Source organism: Hylobates moloch, unplaced genomic scaffold (assembly GCF_009828535.3).
Source record: "Hylobates moloch isolate HMO894 unplaced genomic scaffold, HMol_V3 SCAFFOLD_10, whole genome shotgun sequence".
NCBI classification, from domain to species: Eukaryota; Metazoa; Chordata; class Mammalia; order Primates; family Hylobatidae; genus Hylobates; species Hylobates moloch.
In genome coordinates this window covers 64,268,048-64,284,980 of record NW_026652285.1, presented here as the reverse complement: position 1 = coordinate 64,284,980, position 16,933 = coordinate 64,268,048, and positions in this window count along the sequence as shown.

Below are 16,933 nucleotides of genomic sequence, written 5' to 3'. Positions count from 1 at the left end.
CTAGTAAAAGCAGAGAAAGTCAACATGTTTCCCAGTTCCCAGAATGTAATTTTCCATCCTGGGAATTATTTTGACAATATTTTAGCAAATGGGAACTTTTTTTCCCTTTCTGGGCAAAAACTGGACCTTTTTGACCCTTACACAAATGATTATTAATCTTTCCAGATTTCTGGTTTTTTTTTTTTTTAAGTTTCATAAAGTGGAACCCAAAACTGTAACTGAACACAGTTTGGAGACAGATGACTAATTTCCTAAACTATTTCTGGATTTTTCCTTTGACTACTTATAGCTTCAAACAGGCTTCCACAGAAAATTTCGCTGTGAAGTCCTCCCTGCGCCCCCTCCAGTCCCCCTCTCCCTTGAGAGGTAGAAGTGAAAGGTTTGTAATGGAACACTTTAAAAATGATTCCACTGGGCCCTGCCTCCTATTCACTAGCAAGGAATGTGGTTGTGCTTATACAGCCGAGGTTAGTCTAAAAGAATTTTCATAAACCACCAATTGCATTACATCAATGCATCATCTTAAATCCCATGGTGATTTTCCTAAACATAACTAGCTCACTGGCCTCAAACCTATTATCTCTACTTGTCATTACAAGAAATTCTCTAAATGTTTATGTTCGTGCAGGACCATACTAAAACGGCCAGTTAGCGAATGTGGAATACTAAGGGAAAAGTAATATATACGCTCTCAAGAAATTATGCTGGGGTGGAATATATAGCCACCAAGCAAAACTGTCCGAAGATCATGCTGCCCCTAGAAGCTGTGAGAGGAAGCATTTCGTTAGCCCCATTGTTTCTGTGAATTTATTTATTGTTGTGGTGGGTGAAGTGAAGAGACTTTGGTATGGAAATGAAGAGGAAGCAGGAGAGTTATTTAGAGAGACTATTCCTCTTTCCAAAACACCATAGGGCAAAAATGCCTGCCCCTGATACTCTGAAATTGACTGAGAATGACAGGGAACGCAGAGAGAATGAGGAGGACCTTACAAAATTAAAATGTGAGCTCCTCAATGTCACTAATCATCAGGGAAATGCAAATCAAAACCACAGTGAGATATTATCTCACCCCAGTCAGAATGGCTATTATTAAAAAGACAAAAAACAACAGATACTGGCAATAATTCAGAGAAAAAGGAACTCTTATACTCTGTTGGTGGGAATGTAAATTAGTATAGCTACGATGGAAAACAATATGGATATTTCTCAAAAAAGTAAAAATAGAACTACTGTATCATCCAGTAATCCCATACTGGGTATTTATCCAAAGGAAAATAAATCAGTATATTAAAGGGATACCTACCTACACTCACATGTTTATCATAGCACTATGGACAATAGCCAAGATATGGAATCAACCTAAGTGTGCATCACTGGATGAATGGATAAAGAAAATGTGGTATATATACATTGTGGAATATTATTCAGCCATAAAAAAGAATGAAGTCCTGTCATTTACAGAAACATGAATGGAACTGGAGGACATTATGTTAAGTGAAATAAGCCAGGCTCAGAAATACAGATACTGCATGGTCTCACTCATGTGGGAGCTAACAAAGTTGATTTCATGGAGATGGAGAATAAAATGATAGATATCAGAGATGGAAAAGTCAAGAGGAGAGGGATAAAAAGAGGTTGGTTATGGGTACAAACATATAGTTAGAAGAAATAAGTTCTATTGTTTGATAGCTGATATGGTTTTGCTGTGTCCCCACCCAAATCTCATCTTGAATTGTGGCTCCCATAATTCCCACGTGTCATGGGAGGGACCAGGTGGGAGGTAATTGAATCATGGGGACAGGTCTTTCCCGTGCTGTTCTCACAATAGTGAATAAACCTCATGAAATCTGATGCTTTTATAAAGGGGAGTTCCCTGGGACATGCTGTCTTGCCTGCTGCTATGTAAGACGTGACTTTTCTTCTCATTCACCTTCCCCCCATGATTGTGAGGCCTCCCCAGCGATGTGGAACTGTGAGTCAATTAAACCTCTTTCCTTTATAAATTACCCAGTCTTGAGTATGTCTTTATTAGCAGCATGAGAACAGACTAATACAATAGCAGACTAGGAAAGTATACTTAAGCAACAATACTGTGTACATTTTAAAGTAACTAGAAGAGAGGACTTGAATGCTCTAAAAATGCTCCCAACACACAGAAATGATAAATACTTAAGGCGATGGATACCCAAAATACCCTGACTTGATCCTTATGCATATTCTATGCATGTAACCAACTCACATGTGCCCTATAAATATGTAAATTATTATCTATCATTTAAAGGGAAAAAAACGTGAGCTCTTGAATGCAGTAACTGGTCAGGAAGAAAATGTTATGAGCTCTAAATCAAGATATATCTCCTTAGAATATTAGCATATTGGACTTATGCAGCTCTCTGAAAGAGTAATTTTTGGTTATTGTTGGAAGGAGGCCTGTAAAAAATGGCACAAAAAAGGAAATCAGGTGTTGTAAATCCTGAAGTTTCAGCTTTCCCTAAGACCTCACCTTTCATTGCAGGCTCTTCTCATTCTGTGAGTGACCTCACCAAAGACTTGAACTTCCACAGGTATGTTGATGACCAAAACCTCCATCCCCAGCCTGGCTTCTCTTCTGAGCTCCAGATGCAAAGGGCTAGCTGCTTATGGGGCATCTTCTTAGGGGTCTTCCACGGGTACCTCACAGTGACACATCCAAATGCAACTTCTCTGCCTGCCTAGTACCTCCATCCCTTAGTGTATTCAAGAAGAGGTAGGTTTGTCACTCACCTGGTTGGCTGCTCTTTGACACTAGCTCATCCCCTGTGGCTCTGGGTCAACCCTGGTTTGCTGGTGCATTCCTGCAGGTCACCACTGAGATCTGCTGAGAACAGTGCCAGCTGTTCCCTTAGCACAGGCCCTGGGGTGGCTGTGGGGGCTGCAAGTCTCCCGTCACATGCTCCAAACACCACATGGGGGCTGATCAAGGGATGGGACCCTCTGATGGGGAACGAAGGAGAGTAATTAAATAGAATTACAGCATGCTTGGTGGAAGCATTTAAAACTGAGTGCTAAAATGACTATCCTGAGACTCTAGGAGAAAAGCGTAAAAAAAAAACCCTCCTCCCTGAAGATGCCTTGTGGGCAATCACCCAGAGCTGCAACAGTGTGAATCTCCAGCCTGCCAGGAAGCCCACTCAGATTGCTTTCACCCATACCCAGCACCCCCTCCAGCACCCGTGGCTCCAGCCAATCTCAGTTACTTGCGCCTCCAAATCTCTCTGTCTGTTTCACCCTCCTTGCCTTCACATTGCTATTTTTCCTGGATTTCCTTCATCTTTCAGCTACTCCATCTGCTTATTCTAAATCCCTCTAGTACCTGTCTCAAGCATCACTGTCCCCGAGCCCTCGCCTGAGTTAGAGGCACATTATGTTAGAGCAGGTGCCACACCATTACCTCCCTGGAACCCCGTCCATCTCCTCTTCTCACTTGATTCCTCCCACTCAGGGGCTTTGTGTTTGCAGTGCCTGGCCCAGCACTTGGCACATAGCGTTTCACAAATATGTGGGGGAAGAATGACAGCTGTAAAGAACAGTATGCTTGTGTTCAAGACCCAGGATTAATGCCCCACTTTGCTATTTTCAAATGTGTAGTTTTGCTGAGGTAGTGTAATTTCCCTGATTTCCCCGAGTCCTCTTGTCTGTAAAATGGAAGATGATCCCTTTCTTCTTCTAGTGAGGATCAGCATCACAAGGGGAGTGTGCACAGTAAACCCAGAAGTTTCACCCAAATGTAAGCTTTTCTGGGGGAAAAAAAGGAGCTAAGAAGAATAGCTGAAGCTCACCTAGCTCATACTCTGTGCCAGGCACCATTTAATTGATCCTTGCAATTATCTCATAAAGGAAGCTAAGTCATTTGCCAAAGAGCATAGAGGTAGGACACAGTGGAGAGAGGATTTGAACCCAGGCAAGCCACTCACTTGTAAATGCTTTCACCAGGCAAATCTTTGGCTTCAGTATGTATAGGCTTAAAAGCCCGCTGACCACTGCAATACCGAAAGCTAACGCTGACTGCACGTTGCCTGTATGCTGAGTTCCGTGATAACCATTCTACAGCGACATCGACCTATACTGTCCACAGCCCTACTGCATCGGCGCCCTTGGTCCCGTGAATCCGATGAGAAAATGGAGACAGAGCCATGGGCACTCGACCAGGCTGCAGCGCTAGTGTTCAGGCCCGACCCACACTTCAGAGCCTGGACTGTCCAGCACTACGCAGGGGACAATGAGGATGACCTTGAGGCAGCAGCTCCTGGGCTGTGCAGGACCAGGAGGGAAGCCCAGTCGAGGCTCATGGACAACTTTGCTTGGACACGGCTTTGTCTCAAAACTGGAAGTGTTGAATGATCTTCAAGTCTCCGTAGGAAAAAGAGGTTCCAAAACAAGGAACTAAAGCCGAGGACTGCTGGGAATTGGGGCGGGCTAGCAAGTCCCTCTTGTGTTTAGAGGAGACTTGACCCAGCAGGAAGAGTCTGAAAAGGCCTCGCTGAGGCTCTGAAAGCAAAGGTCTGGTGAACTCATCTTAGAGAAGGCTGCTGGTGTTGCGGAGGTCTCCTGTCTGTAAAAAGTTTGTGGTCCAGATTTTCCCTGTGTTGTGATAACATTCTAATGTGTTAGGTTTGAGGTTTCTTCATGAATAGATTCAGGATATGCATTTTTGGTGGGAAGCAAGAGAAGTTCAAAAAGCTATGTTTTTCTCAGCACATCACATCGGGAGGTACGTGAAGTCCACCATCGCTGATGCCAGCTGTGATCTGCTGGTTAAGGTGAGGCCTGCCAGACTGTACCAGTGTAAAGTGACTATTTTTCCCTTCGTAATCCATCAGTATTCTGCGAGGAGCTGCACTGAGATCATGAAAACATCCTATTCCTCCTCACCAGCTAGTTCTGTTCTTCTGCTGACAACTGTCTGAGTCAATATGACTATGACTGTTACCAAAAGGTGATTTTCTCATTAATTCATTCTTTAGGATGAAAACTTACGGACATTTTATGAAGTGGATGGCTTGTATGCCTCAAAAATACCAATCTCATTAAAACTGAGGAAATGCTCCACATCAAAAGAGACTAAGGAGCTACGACAACTAAATGCAATGTATGGATCCCAGACAAAAATTTATTTTTCTTTTGCTCTAAAAGACATTACGGGGGCTGCGTGCCATGGCTCACGCCTTTAATCCCAGTACTCTGGGAGGCCGAGGCAGATGGATCACCTGAGATCAGGAGTTCAAGACCAGTCTGGCCAACATTATGAAACCCTGTCTCTACTGAAAATACAGAAAGTTAGCTGGGCGTGGTGGTGGGCACCTTTAATCCCAGCTACTTGGGAGGCTGAGGCAGGAGAATTGCTTGAACTCGGGAGGCAGAGGTTGCAGTGAGCCAAGATAGCGCCACTGCACTCCAGCCTGGGCGACAGAGCGAGACTCTGTCTAAAAAATAATAAAATAAAATAAAATAAAATAAAATAAAATAAAATAAAATAAAATAAAATAAAATAAAATAAAATAAAATAATAAAATAAAATAAAATAAAATAAATAAAATAAAATAAAATAAAATAATAAAATAAAATAAAAGACATTACTGGGACAATTGGTGAAATCTGAACAAGTCCTGGAGATTAGATAATATTATTTGAATGTGGATTTTCTGATCTTGATACTTGTATTATGTAAAGAATGTCCTTGTTTTTTGGGAATTACATATTGAACTGTTTAGGAGAAGAGGAGGTTTTGGCTGCCACTTTCTTTCAAAAGGTTCAGAAAACTAGTATGTATGTATAGAGAATGATAAGACAAACATGGTAAAATGCTAACATCTGAGGAATCTGAGTGAAGGGTCTATGGGGGTTGTTTGTAATATTCTTGCAACTCTTGTACATCTGAAATGATTTCAAAATGAGCAAACGTTTTTAAATGTGCAATGAGTTTGAACTGAATATGTGTACTTGGCTCTTTCTGACAACGAATGGTTGGACTCCCCACTCCTACAGGGAAGGGACTGGGGCTGTCTTGTCTCTGGGAGCATTCTGAGGTGGGTGGACAATCTACTCTGTCCCACTCTGACAGATGCAGATCCACAGGGAGATGTAGTCAGAAGTATCTTGGTCTATCGTGCTGTTGGGGAGGGGAAACACTTAAGTCAAATCAAAGCTCATCTTTTAGAACACTGACCGATACTGGCCCATCGCTTTTGTCTCTAAGTTCCAGCTTTAGGATATGACGCTGCCACTGTCACAGGCTCCTGAAATAGATGATGCCAGAGCACGGAGCTTCCACAGGACAGAAGGCTTTACATGGCAGCAACAATAAAGCCCTTTAGCCACTAAGCCCTGCAATGAAGGGCAAGAACAGCAAGTCATGAGTCTTCACCATCACATGAATAAGCTGCCAACCCACAGCACCACGGGAACACAGGCTCTGAGCCCCCATGCCCACAGTGCAGATAATGACCTCAGCCTTCAAAGGGGAGAAAGAAGCGCCCCCCGAAACAGTCCTTTAAAACCCTCCTTCGTCATTTGTGACAGCACAATTTGCTGTTTTATTTCAGTCTCTTATGAAGATGCCTTCTGAATCAGTGCTCTATTTTGAGCACGAAGTCAAGATGTCTGTGGCTTCAGCCAAAGAGGTTCACATGGAAGACCTGCTGAGCTAGTTGCTGATTCAAGCCTGGACCATTCCTGAAGTTCTTCTGGGTGAGTGGGAAAGGGTCACCCATAATAGCTTTTTCTTGGCCTTCCTATCCCTTTCCCACCCTGTCCACTTAGCATCCCTCTAGAGAGAACAGGAAACTGAACAGATGCCAATAAAATGGACACACTCCACATGCATTAATAACTTCACTATATTAATAGCTTGCCAAAGTCAACTATCTCTCTAGGGGAATCTTAGTTTCTCCCCTTGTGTCTATTTCTTTGTGTGTTTGTTCTTTCTTTTCCCTGGCCTTCTTATAGAAATAGCATGTAAGGTAACCAGTCGTAGCCCTTGTAATGATATGCACACTTAATTACAGCAGGGCTGGCCCCATAGATGCCTCTCAGTCACTGAGTTCCCATAACGAGGGCACTTTACACATGCCATCTGCCATCCCATCTAACCCTCAAGACAAACTTACATTTTACATCCCAACTTCGCTGATGAGAAACTAAAAGCTTAAAGAGGTTGAATTACATGCCCAAAGATGCATGGCTAGTACAGGTGAGATTCAGACTCAGTCTATTTGTCTTAGTGTGAGAGCCTTAGTGTTTCCACTGTGAAGATGACCAGCTTCTTCATTTGCCTGTTGAAGGCTCAGTGTTCTTTTACCAAATTGGCTTTGGTGCCTGGAGTGCATGAGGACTCATGACCCTTGGCTCACTTTCCACCTGTAGTTGCCCTTTTATTTCATTGCTACAAATCTCCTCCGTAACCCTGTTCAGCAAGAAAGTGAATATATTCAGGCTTTTGCTCAGATTGTCATTCAGATTCCTCCACGATGTGTGAGCAGAGGTTCCTCAAAATGCAAAGCTGGGTGGTGCTGCCGTCTTCTGCCCTGGCTAGTGAGGGGAACCCCAGTAGTTAATCCTGTGTGTTCAGCCCTCCTACAGTTTATAATCCATCATTTGGCTTTTTGTGAGTTATGTGACATCTGGGCCTGAGAAAGAAGATGTTCTCACCTCCCAGGGAACCTGAGAGTCTGTCCTGTTTCCCTGGATACAACCACCTCTTTGTTTGCCTCCTCAGGCAAGAGCATCCCTAGAATGATGCTTCCAACAAGTGCCTGGGATGCTCCTCTCCTGGACATGGCTGAGTTGCACCCATCGCCGGCCGTGGCACCCACTGGAACCTTGCACAGTAGTGGCTTCTCACGGATGCAGCTGCACTTCTCCACCGAAGGGCCCAGGGAGCCTGACTCACACACGGGACCTGGGTCTGACGTGTGTCCTAACTTTCCTCTAGAGGCTTCCACTGGGGTTGAGCCACTACTGCCCACAGCAATAACGTCTGTAAAGCACCCTGCGCATCGACTTCCTTCTCTTCTCTGTTTCACATCCACGCCCCTCCCAGTGCTTCCCAGCATCAGTGCCTAAAACATCCCTTGCACTCAGATCTTAGTCTCAGCGTCTGCTTCTGGGAAAACCAGCCTCAGGCACCCCCGGACTCCTCTTGTACATCCCTAGTGCAGTGGTCCGCTGCTTAGCCCTCCGTGAAATGGTGCTGACAATGGTGAGGGCAGACACTTCGACTTTTCCATTCCAGGAAGCTGCTGTCCCAGCCAGAAGGCACCCTCAGGGGTTCCTGGCGGGTACAGGAGGGCAGGGCTCAGGGTGGGGAGCCACTCCAGAAATGTGAGAGAATTTTCTGTTCCAATGGCGTATAGGGAAAGATACAACACTCCCGATCCAATTCCGAGTGCCATTAAGCTCAGAAACAAAAAATATTTCTATGCAAAAGAAAGGAAGGTTTTGTCTTTTGCAGATTCACAGTGTTTCAAGAGTAAGATGTTTCTTCTTCTCCTTCCCCTTAAAACCCTCTTTTCTACCCTAAGTTGCACGCTCCATTAAGTTATATAATGATTTCCAGGAAGGAATGGAAACCCAGAGTCATGCACCCCACTTCTGCTAGCAGTCATTCGGGGCCCCACCGTGGTCCCATCCTCAGTGCACCAGGCCATGGAGTAGGTGAGGGTGTGTCTTGGCATCCAGGAGCACACTCATTTCCTCCCTCACTCTAATTGGCTCAGGGGTGGACATGTGACACCTTGAGACCCAATGAGGTATCTCCTGGGACTTCTGGGAAACAGCCCTTTGGTCTTCCCCACTGGTTTACAGTAAAAGGATAAGGGCTGGGGCCTTGGCAGCCATTTTGCTCCCATGAGAGAAGGGCCTGAAGTTAGAGCCCACAGGAAGAGGCAGAGCTGAGAGGGAAAGAAACAGCAAGTCTTGTGACACTGAGCAATGGAATCTGCCTGTCCTCCTCTGGACCTTTCAGTAGTTTAGTCATTCAGTTCCCTTTCTTGCTTCATCTGGTGTTGGGCTTTTCTGTCACTTATTGCAAAGAGTCCTAATTGATGTGAACAGAAGGGAGAGGTTTCCTTTTTTTCTCTCTCTCTGATCCAAAATGACTGGTAACTTTTCTTCATTCTCCTTTGCACCATGACCCAAGTTTCTTTCTCCTGTCCTCTGTGACCCAGATTGGCCTTTAGAGGCAGGGCACGTGGCTGCTGGAGGCCCCTCAGCGTGCGTGAGTATCTAACATTTCTCATTGAAATCCTCTGTAGAAATGTAACTGACTCCGCCAAAGAGGGATGACCAAACTCACAAGGAGTGTAAGGAATTTGCACTTGAGATGCCCGAGGGTCTGATTCTGACATGCAAAGGTTTTATCCCAAAAGTTAAGATTTCATTAACAAATCTTTATGCAAAAGCGCTTAGAGAAATTTGGCTTTAAATTCAACTGCAAAGCATAATCCTTTTAATAAGCTGAGACTAATGTTTTGAAAAGGGAGAAAAAAATTTTCAGTGGTAATTCAAATATGTAAAATAAACAATATTTATCTACTAGTTCTTCTGAAAGGCTTATAAACATGGTAACTGTAGTAGAGAGTTTCTCATATTACTTCATTTTTTAAAAATCCTTTAGTTTCTGTCCAACTTATTATTATTAAATACTCAACCTACAGAAAACTTGCAAAAAATAATCAAATGGATGTCTACATATCCTTTACCTAGATTTACCAATTATTACTGTTTTGCCATATTTGTATTATATATACATATGTGTGATTTTTTTTGAGGAACCATGTGAGAGTTAATTACAAACATCATGACACTGAACCCTTGAATGCTTTAGCATTTCTCTCCTATTAAATGAGATAATTATCTCATATAATTATCACACTCAGGAAATTAACATTGATAGAATACTAATTATTATTTTTTTTTACACAGGTATCACTCTGTCATCCAGACTGCAGTACAGTGGTGAGATCGTGGCTTATGTAGCCTTGAACTCCTGGACTCTCAACACAGCCTCCCAAGTAGCTGGAATTACAGGCACATGCCACCACACCCAGCTAATTTTTGTATTTTTCGTAGAGATGGGGTTTCACCATGTTGCCCAGGCTGGTTTCAAACTCCTGGGCTCAAGCAATCCCGCCTTGACCTCCCAAAGTGCTGAGATTACAGGTATACACCACCATGCCCAGCTCACAATACTATTGTCTACGTCTTTGGTCCATATTCAAATTTTTTTCTTTGTCCTAAGAATATCTTTCACAGTTGACTTTTTTCTTTTGACACAAGATCCACCCAAGTATCATGCATCACATTTACTAATATTTTACTTTTGAACATTATGCTACAGTCTTTTTTCTAGTTCTTAATGAACTATCTTGGGTTATTACAAAACTGATAATTGTTCCATGAGTTACTTATTTTCTATCAGTTTCTATTAGTTCTACTGATTAATTATTGAGAGAAGTACCTAAAGAATTACCTAAAGGCCACAGGGGTTTGGGCATTTGTGTAATTTTTTAAACCTAACAGAACCTGTTGATTTTATACTTACAAGCAAAACCCATCCTGTTGCATTATACATTATCACAGGAAAAAAAGTAATGAAAGGAGGTTGGTGGCAGATGTATGATGATATTGATAATGTAGTGATGGGGATGATGAAGCTGAGGAGAAGGAAGGGGTATGGTGATTTTAAGTCAGGTTGACTGAATTAAAGTTTTGCCTGAAGATGGATATCTGTGTGCTCTTTTGTATTATGAGTGTTTTGCCAAAGGTAGCTGCTTCACATACCTCCTGGAGCTATAACCGCCTCCTTCAAGATCACCGCCTTGACCCCATTATCACCAAACCTACACCACATCTCAAAACTACAGTGCCATGCCTCCCACTCACGGACTGCCATATGCCACATCTTTACTTGAGAATGGCGCTGTCTCACAGAATGTTCTACAAGGACGGAATGTTCCAGATATGCACCATCTAGTACATGTGGCCACTGAGGAATATGACTAAAGTACTGAAATTTTAATTTTATGTAACTTTAAATACTTTGCATAGCCACAGGTGGCTGGTGGCAACCATATGAAAGAGTGTGGCTCTAGGTCATGGCTGCAAAACTGCTTGTCCCCTCAGAGCCCCCAGTTCAGATTCACCAACCAGTACCTCTCACAGCCCATACACTGTTTAGAGTTCCCCGGTAGGTTATGGTCACCTCAGAGAAGAATTCGGAAGTGGCCATCTTGTTTAAAACTCACAATCATCCCTCTTCCAGCCCAGCCCACGCAGAACTCCCCGTTTCCCTCCCTGATTGATTTTCTCCATGCACTTACCATGGCTTGGCATGCTGTGTATCTAACTTATGTAATTGTTTACTTTCCATCTATGTCCACTATGATGTAGCCTCTCTGAGAGGAGTTTCCTCTGTCTTGTTTCCAGCTGCATCAGTAAACACTGGGGAGTGAAGCGGGCACTGTAGACCATCACCCGTGAATGCCTACGTCTCACCAGCACCGCATGCCTTACATATCACGCACATCCAGGATGCCCATACACCTTCAGCATGGTGGGGAACACGGGAGGCAGCAGGGTAGAGGAAAACAGGGGGGCCTAAACAGAGCTGAGTTCCAGCTTACCACTCATAAAAATAGTGGTACTCTTTTGGCCAGCTGGGTTGTTATGAAAAGTAGAAATAATAAATGTGAACAACCTATCGTGATGCCAGCAGCAGAGGATAGCCCCATGCACACGTAGATGCTCACGAATGTGATTCAAGTCAGGCATCTTAAAAACCTTTTCAACGATACTTTCTTATAAGGGAGCAGGCAACGTGCTTCACTAGGGAATAAACAAGAAGGGCCCTTGATACGTCTGGAAAATCTCAATGCTGAGTGCTTCATCTGCAGTAACTCATTCGCGAGTGGTCATTATCCTCATTTTCAGTTGGGAAAACTGAGGCCTAGAGAAGTGTCCTGAATCCTAACGTCTGTAGCGGGACATGAACTCACGAACCTCCTGCAGTCTGTTTCCAGAGCCTGCCAAGTCACTCTGCTGTACCACCTGGCACGTGACATGCCAGACTGAACAGCAAGGCAACTGGAATGAAAATCCCTCTTGTCATTCATTCAGATGGAGTGAGTCCCTCCTTGTAAGCATTGAATGAGGTGAGAAGCGGGAGGTTGGTGAGGAGGAAAGATGCTCCCTGCTCCGCGCCGTCCAGGAAAAGTGGCTGACTGGCCACGCAGCTCACATAAAGAGAACGGGGGCATTTTTATGTTAGGATGGTTTTAGGGTCCTTCAGAGGCCACTTCTTGTTTGCTCCCTGGCTGAAGGAGCTGAAGAGCTGCTCATTCTTGCTCTAGGGTGGGTTGGGGGGAATCTCATTTCAAGGTCAGAGACTGAAAGAGTTGCCTCTTTGGATCTGCATTAGAGTGCCAAATGCCCAGGCTTGGGAATTATTTTTAGTTGGGAACGTCGCCCCAGAATGTTGTGATTCCAGAGATCGCCACCCAGGCAACCCTCATGCAGATGGCTGAGTAATGCAGCAGCCAGCACCAGGGCCCCAAGGAGGGGCAGGAAAGAGAGAAGCCAGTTCCTTGTGTCCTCATTTCAACTGACTGCGTGTTCCTAGTACCCTGACTTCTCCTGGTTCCTGCAACTCCAGACTCCTGCTGGGGACAGAAGAAATGTGGGTATTTCCTGGTCCTCTTGTCCTCTCCAGGCTTTCTGATTTTGAGCAGGGTGAGTCCTGTGCTGGTTTCCTAGATTCTATTTTCATCCTGCTGGTGCTGGATCCAACTCTGGACATTACAGCATATCCCAGCAAAGCTGTCACAGGCTGGCCAGGAAACATAGGACGGGAGGGACAGAAGGCGGGGGTGCGAAGGGAAGACTGCAGCTTCCTAGCTTCTCCACCCGCAGCCAATGGAAAAGGCTCTGAAGGTGCCTTGTATGGCCTTTGGAACCCACCACCAGGGAGAGAACTCAACAGGTGCAGACTGTTGAGGGCGATGATAAGGAAAGAGACCAGGAACTGGAAGTTGGGCAACAAGTCCTCTAGCCAGGGATGTTGTGGCAGCCCATGCTTCATAACCTTATGTGGATAGGCGGTCGATGGTCTTATCTGCATAGACCCATACTCTGCTGCCGACATGTGCCCCTTTCGGGTGATGATGCGGTCCTTTCTGCCCCATTACCTATATACGTGTGCAGAAGTTTTTCACCATACTCTAGAGTCCAACTTATTTGTCTCTTTTTAAAACGTTCAGTTAGGAGGCTGGGCATGGTGGCTCACACCTGTAATTCCAGCACTTTGGAGGCTGAGGTGGGCAGATCACCTGAGGTCACAGAGTTCGAGACCAGCCTGAACAACATGGCAAAACCTCATCTGTACTAAAAATACAAAAATTTGTCGGGCGTGTTGGTGGGCGCCTGTAATCCCAGCTACTAGGGAGGCTGAGGCAAGAGAATCACTTGAACCCAGGAGGCAGAGGTTATAGTGAGCCAAGATCGCACCACTGCACTCCAGCCTGGGCGACAAGAGCAAAACTCTGTCTCAAAAGAAAAAAATTTTGATTAGGCAGTAATCTATACTCCTAGTAAAATCACCATCATCATCATCATCATCATCACCCAGCCCTGGCTTCTTTATATTAAACTACTGTCTCCCAAAGATAAAGGCCAGATGTACTCTTTGCCATACCTTTCACCACATTCATATAACCAGAGGCAAACGTTGTTTTAGATAATATTTTATAAAACCATTTCCTGTTTTATAAAACTGGATTCATGCTGTGTACATTTCTGTGAAGATTGCCTTTCACACTTCTTGTAGTTATTTGCCAGGCCAAAAAGTGTTGCAATAGACATCCTCTAGTACAGATACTTTTATTTTTATAGAGTAGATTCTGAGAAATGAGATTGTAGGGCCAAAGGGTATGCGCATTTTAACTTTTTAATGGATATTGCCGGATCACTTTCCAAAACAGTTGCGGTTATTCCTGTTCCCATGGGCAAAGTATGCAAGTGCCTTTTCCCTCAATCCTTTCCAGCACCAAGGTGTCATTTTTTCTCACTTTTAAGCAAATATATTGCATGAAATTATCTTCCTATTTCTTAAAATTTCATTTTTCTGGCTAATAGTCAAATTATATTTTCATATGTTTATTGATCATTAGTAATTATTTTCTTCAAAACTATCTATTAATATCTGACTATTTTGCACTGAGATTTTAAAATCTTTTTCTTATTTTTCAAGAATTTTATTGTGTTATAGATGTTAACTCTTTGTCACATATATTTCTCTGTTGATCATTTGTCCTTTGATTTTGTTTATGATAGTTTTTGCCATAATATTTTAAAATACAAATATCATCAGTATTTCTTGTGTTGTTTACAAAAAACATTAACCACAAAATCAAAAGCAAAGTAATTAGAAAAGAGCATGGTGATATATACAAGAAAGTATCAATTACAAGCACTGTTTACCATTAAAATAGAAATAATCTGAATATTGAAATATTAAGGGTGTAATTTAATTATAGTATTGTATACAATCACAGCCATCAACAAGCAGATGACTATGATTGTATACAATACTAGAATTATAACTATTTACATGAAACGAGACTCAAAATATATATTTTGATGTGGAAAAATAAGGTTACATGGCAATATGTATCTTATGACACCAACTATTTATATTTTTATAAGTGCATAGAAAATACTTGGGATACGAATAAAACCAACTACGTTTTATGCTAGTGAAATTACGTGTGTTTCCCCATTTTTTTATCTATGTGTATACATACTTTTTAAAAATTATCTCAAATTAATTCTGTAATGAAAGAATAAGGTCTATAAGGATTTACACACAAAATGTATTATCCCTTGGGAGTAGAATTGGGCTAAGAATCATTGTTAGCTGAAAGAGTCTTTCAGTGTTAACTCTACACACCTATGTATTATTTAACTTTTAAAAACACGTTATTTCTGAAATATTTTAAGCTAACCAAATAAAAAGGAAATGAAATGTGGATGTCAGGAAGTACTCCAATAACACAGAGTTGACATAGAATAAATCTTTTAAGGTCACCCTCTGCATGCCCTTCCCTGCTCCGCTGTCAGCTGTCCCATCCTTTCCCGTGGATAACTGTGGGTATTATTTACTGTGAGTCCTATCAGATCCTCTAAAGGTGCATTATGTATGGATATGCATATTTACAAATCTCTACCTTTTCAAAAAGGCTAATGTCACAGGACAATTAATTGAGAAGTAATTTTTTAGGAGCTCTAGCCATTTTGTTGCTTGCATTTTAACTTAATTATGAGGTCTTCTTGGTCCATAGATTTCAATTTTTGTGTAGTCAAACCTCCCAAAATTTCCTTATTGTATCTTTTATTGCTTCAAAACCCTGAGTCCATCCCCAAATTTTAAAATACAATCTATGCTCTTTTTTTAGTGTTTTCTAAGGTCTTTGTTGTTGTTGTTTTTTATATTTAGCTCTGTAATTAATCTAGAATATATTATTCTGCATGTTGTGAGGTAGGAATTTAACATTTTTTTCTAAATAGATAATAAGTTGTTTCAATACCCTTAGTTGATCAGTTCAATCTTTCCCTGCACTTGAATGCTACTATTAGAATATTCTATGTTTCATGTTTATGCTCTCTTGGGTTTCATTACTGTCTTTGCTTCATCCTATAAGCTCACACACTGTTTTAACTACTATAATTTAGAGTATAACTTAATATCTGGTAGACAATGTTCTCCTTCTGCTTCCTGAACTTTTTCCTGGCTATTCATTTACTGTTTAAAAAGAATGAAGAGGCAGTGAGCCAAGATCAAACCACTGCACTCCAGCCTGGGAGACAGAGAGAAACTCTGTCTCAAAGAAAAAAAAAAAATTATTAGATTGTGAGAACAAAATACAGGAGGTGGCTGGCAAGATGGCCAAATAGGAACAGCTCCAGTCTGCAGCTCCCAGTGAGATCAACACAGAAAGTGGGTGATTTCTGCATTTCCAACTGAGGTACCCGGCTCATCTCTTTGGGACTGGTTAGACGGTGGGTGCAGCTCACAGAGGGTGAGCCAAAGCAGGCTGGACATCACCTCACCCAAGAAGTGCAAGGGGTCAGGGAACTCCCTCCCCTAACCAAGGGAAGCTGTGAGGGACTGTGCCATGAGGGACAGTGTACTCTGGCCCAGATACTATGCTTTTCCCATGGTCTTTGCAACCCACAGGCCAGGAGATTCCCTCGGGTGCCTACACCACTAGGGCCCTGGGTTTCAAGCACAAAACTGGGTGGCCCTTTGGGCAGACATTAAGCTAGCTGAAGGATTTTTTTTTTCATACCTCAGTGGTGCCCGGAACGCCAGCAAGACAGAACTGTTCACTCCCCTGGAAAGGGGGCTGAAGCCAGGGAGCCAAGTGGTCTTGCTCAGTGGATCCCACTCCCACAGAACCCAGCGAGCTAAAATCCACTGGCTTGAAATTCTCGCTACCAGGACAGCAGTCTGAAGTTGACCCGGGATGCTCGAGCTTGGTGGCGGGAGGGGCGTCTGCCATTACTGAGGCTTGAGTAGGCAGTTTTCTCCCCACAGTGTAAACAAAGCCACCAAGAAGCTTGGACTGGTTGGAGCCCACTGCAGCTCGGCAAAGCCTCTGTAGCAAGACTGCCTCTCTAGATTCCTCCTCTCTGGGCAGGGCATCTCTGAAAGAAAGGCAACAGCCTCAATCAGGGGCTTATAGATAAAACTCCCATCTCCCTGGGACAGAGCACCTGGGGGAAGGGGTGGCTGTGGGCACAGCTTCAGCAGACTTAAATGTTCCTGCCTGCCGGCCCTGAAGAGAGTGGTGGATCCCCCAGCACAGTGCTCAAGCTCTGCTAAGGGACAGACTGCCTCCTC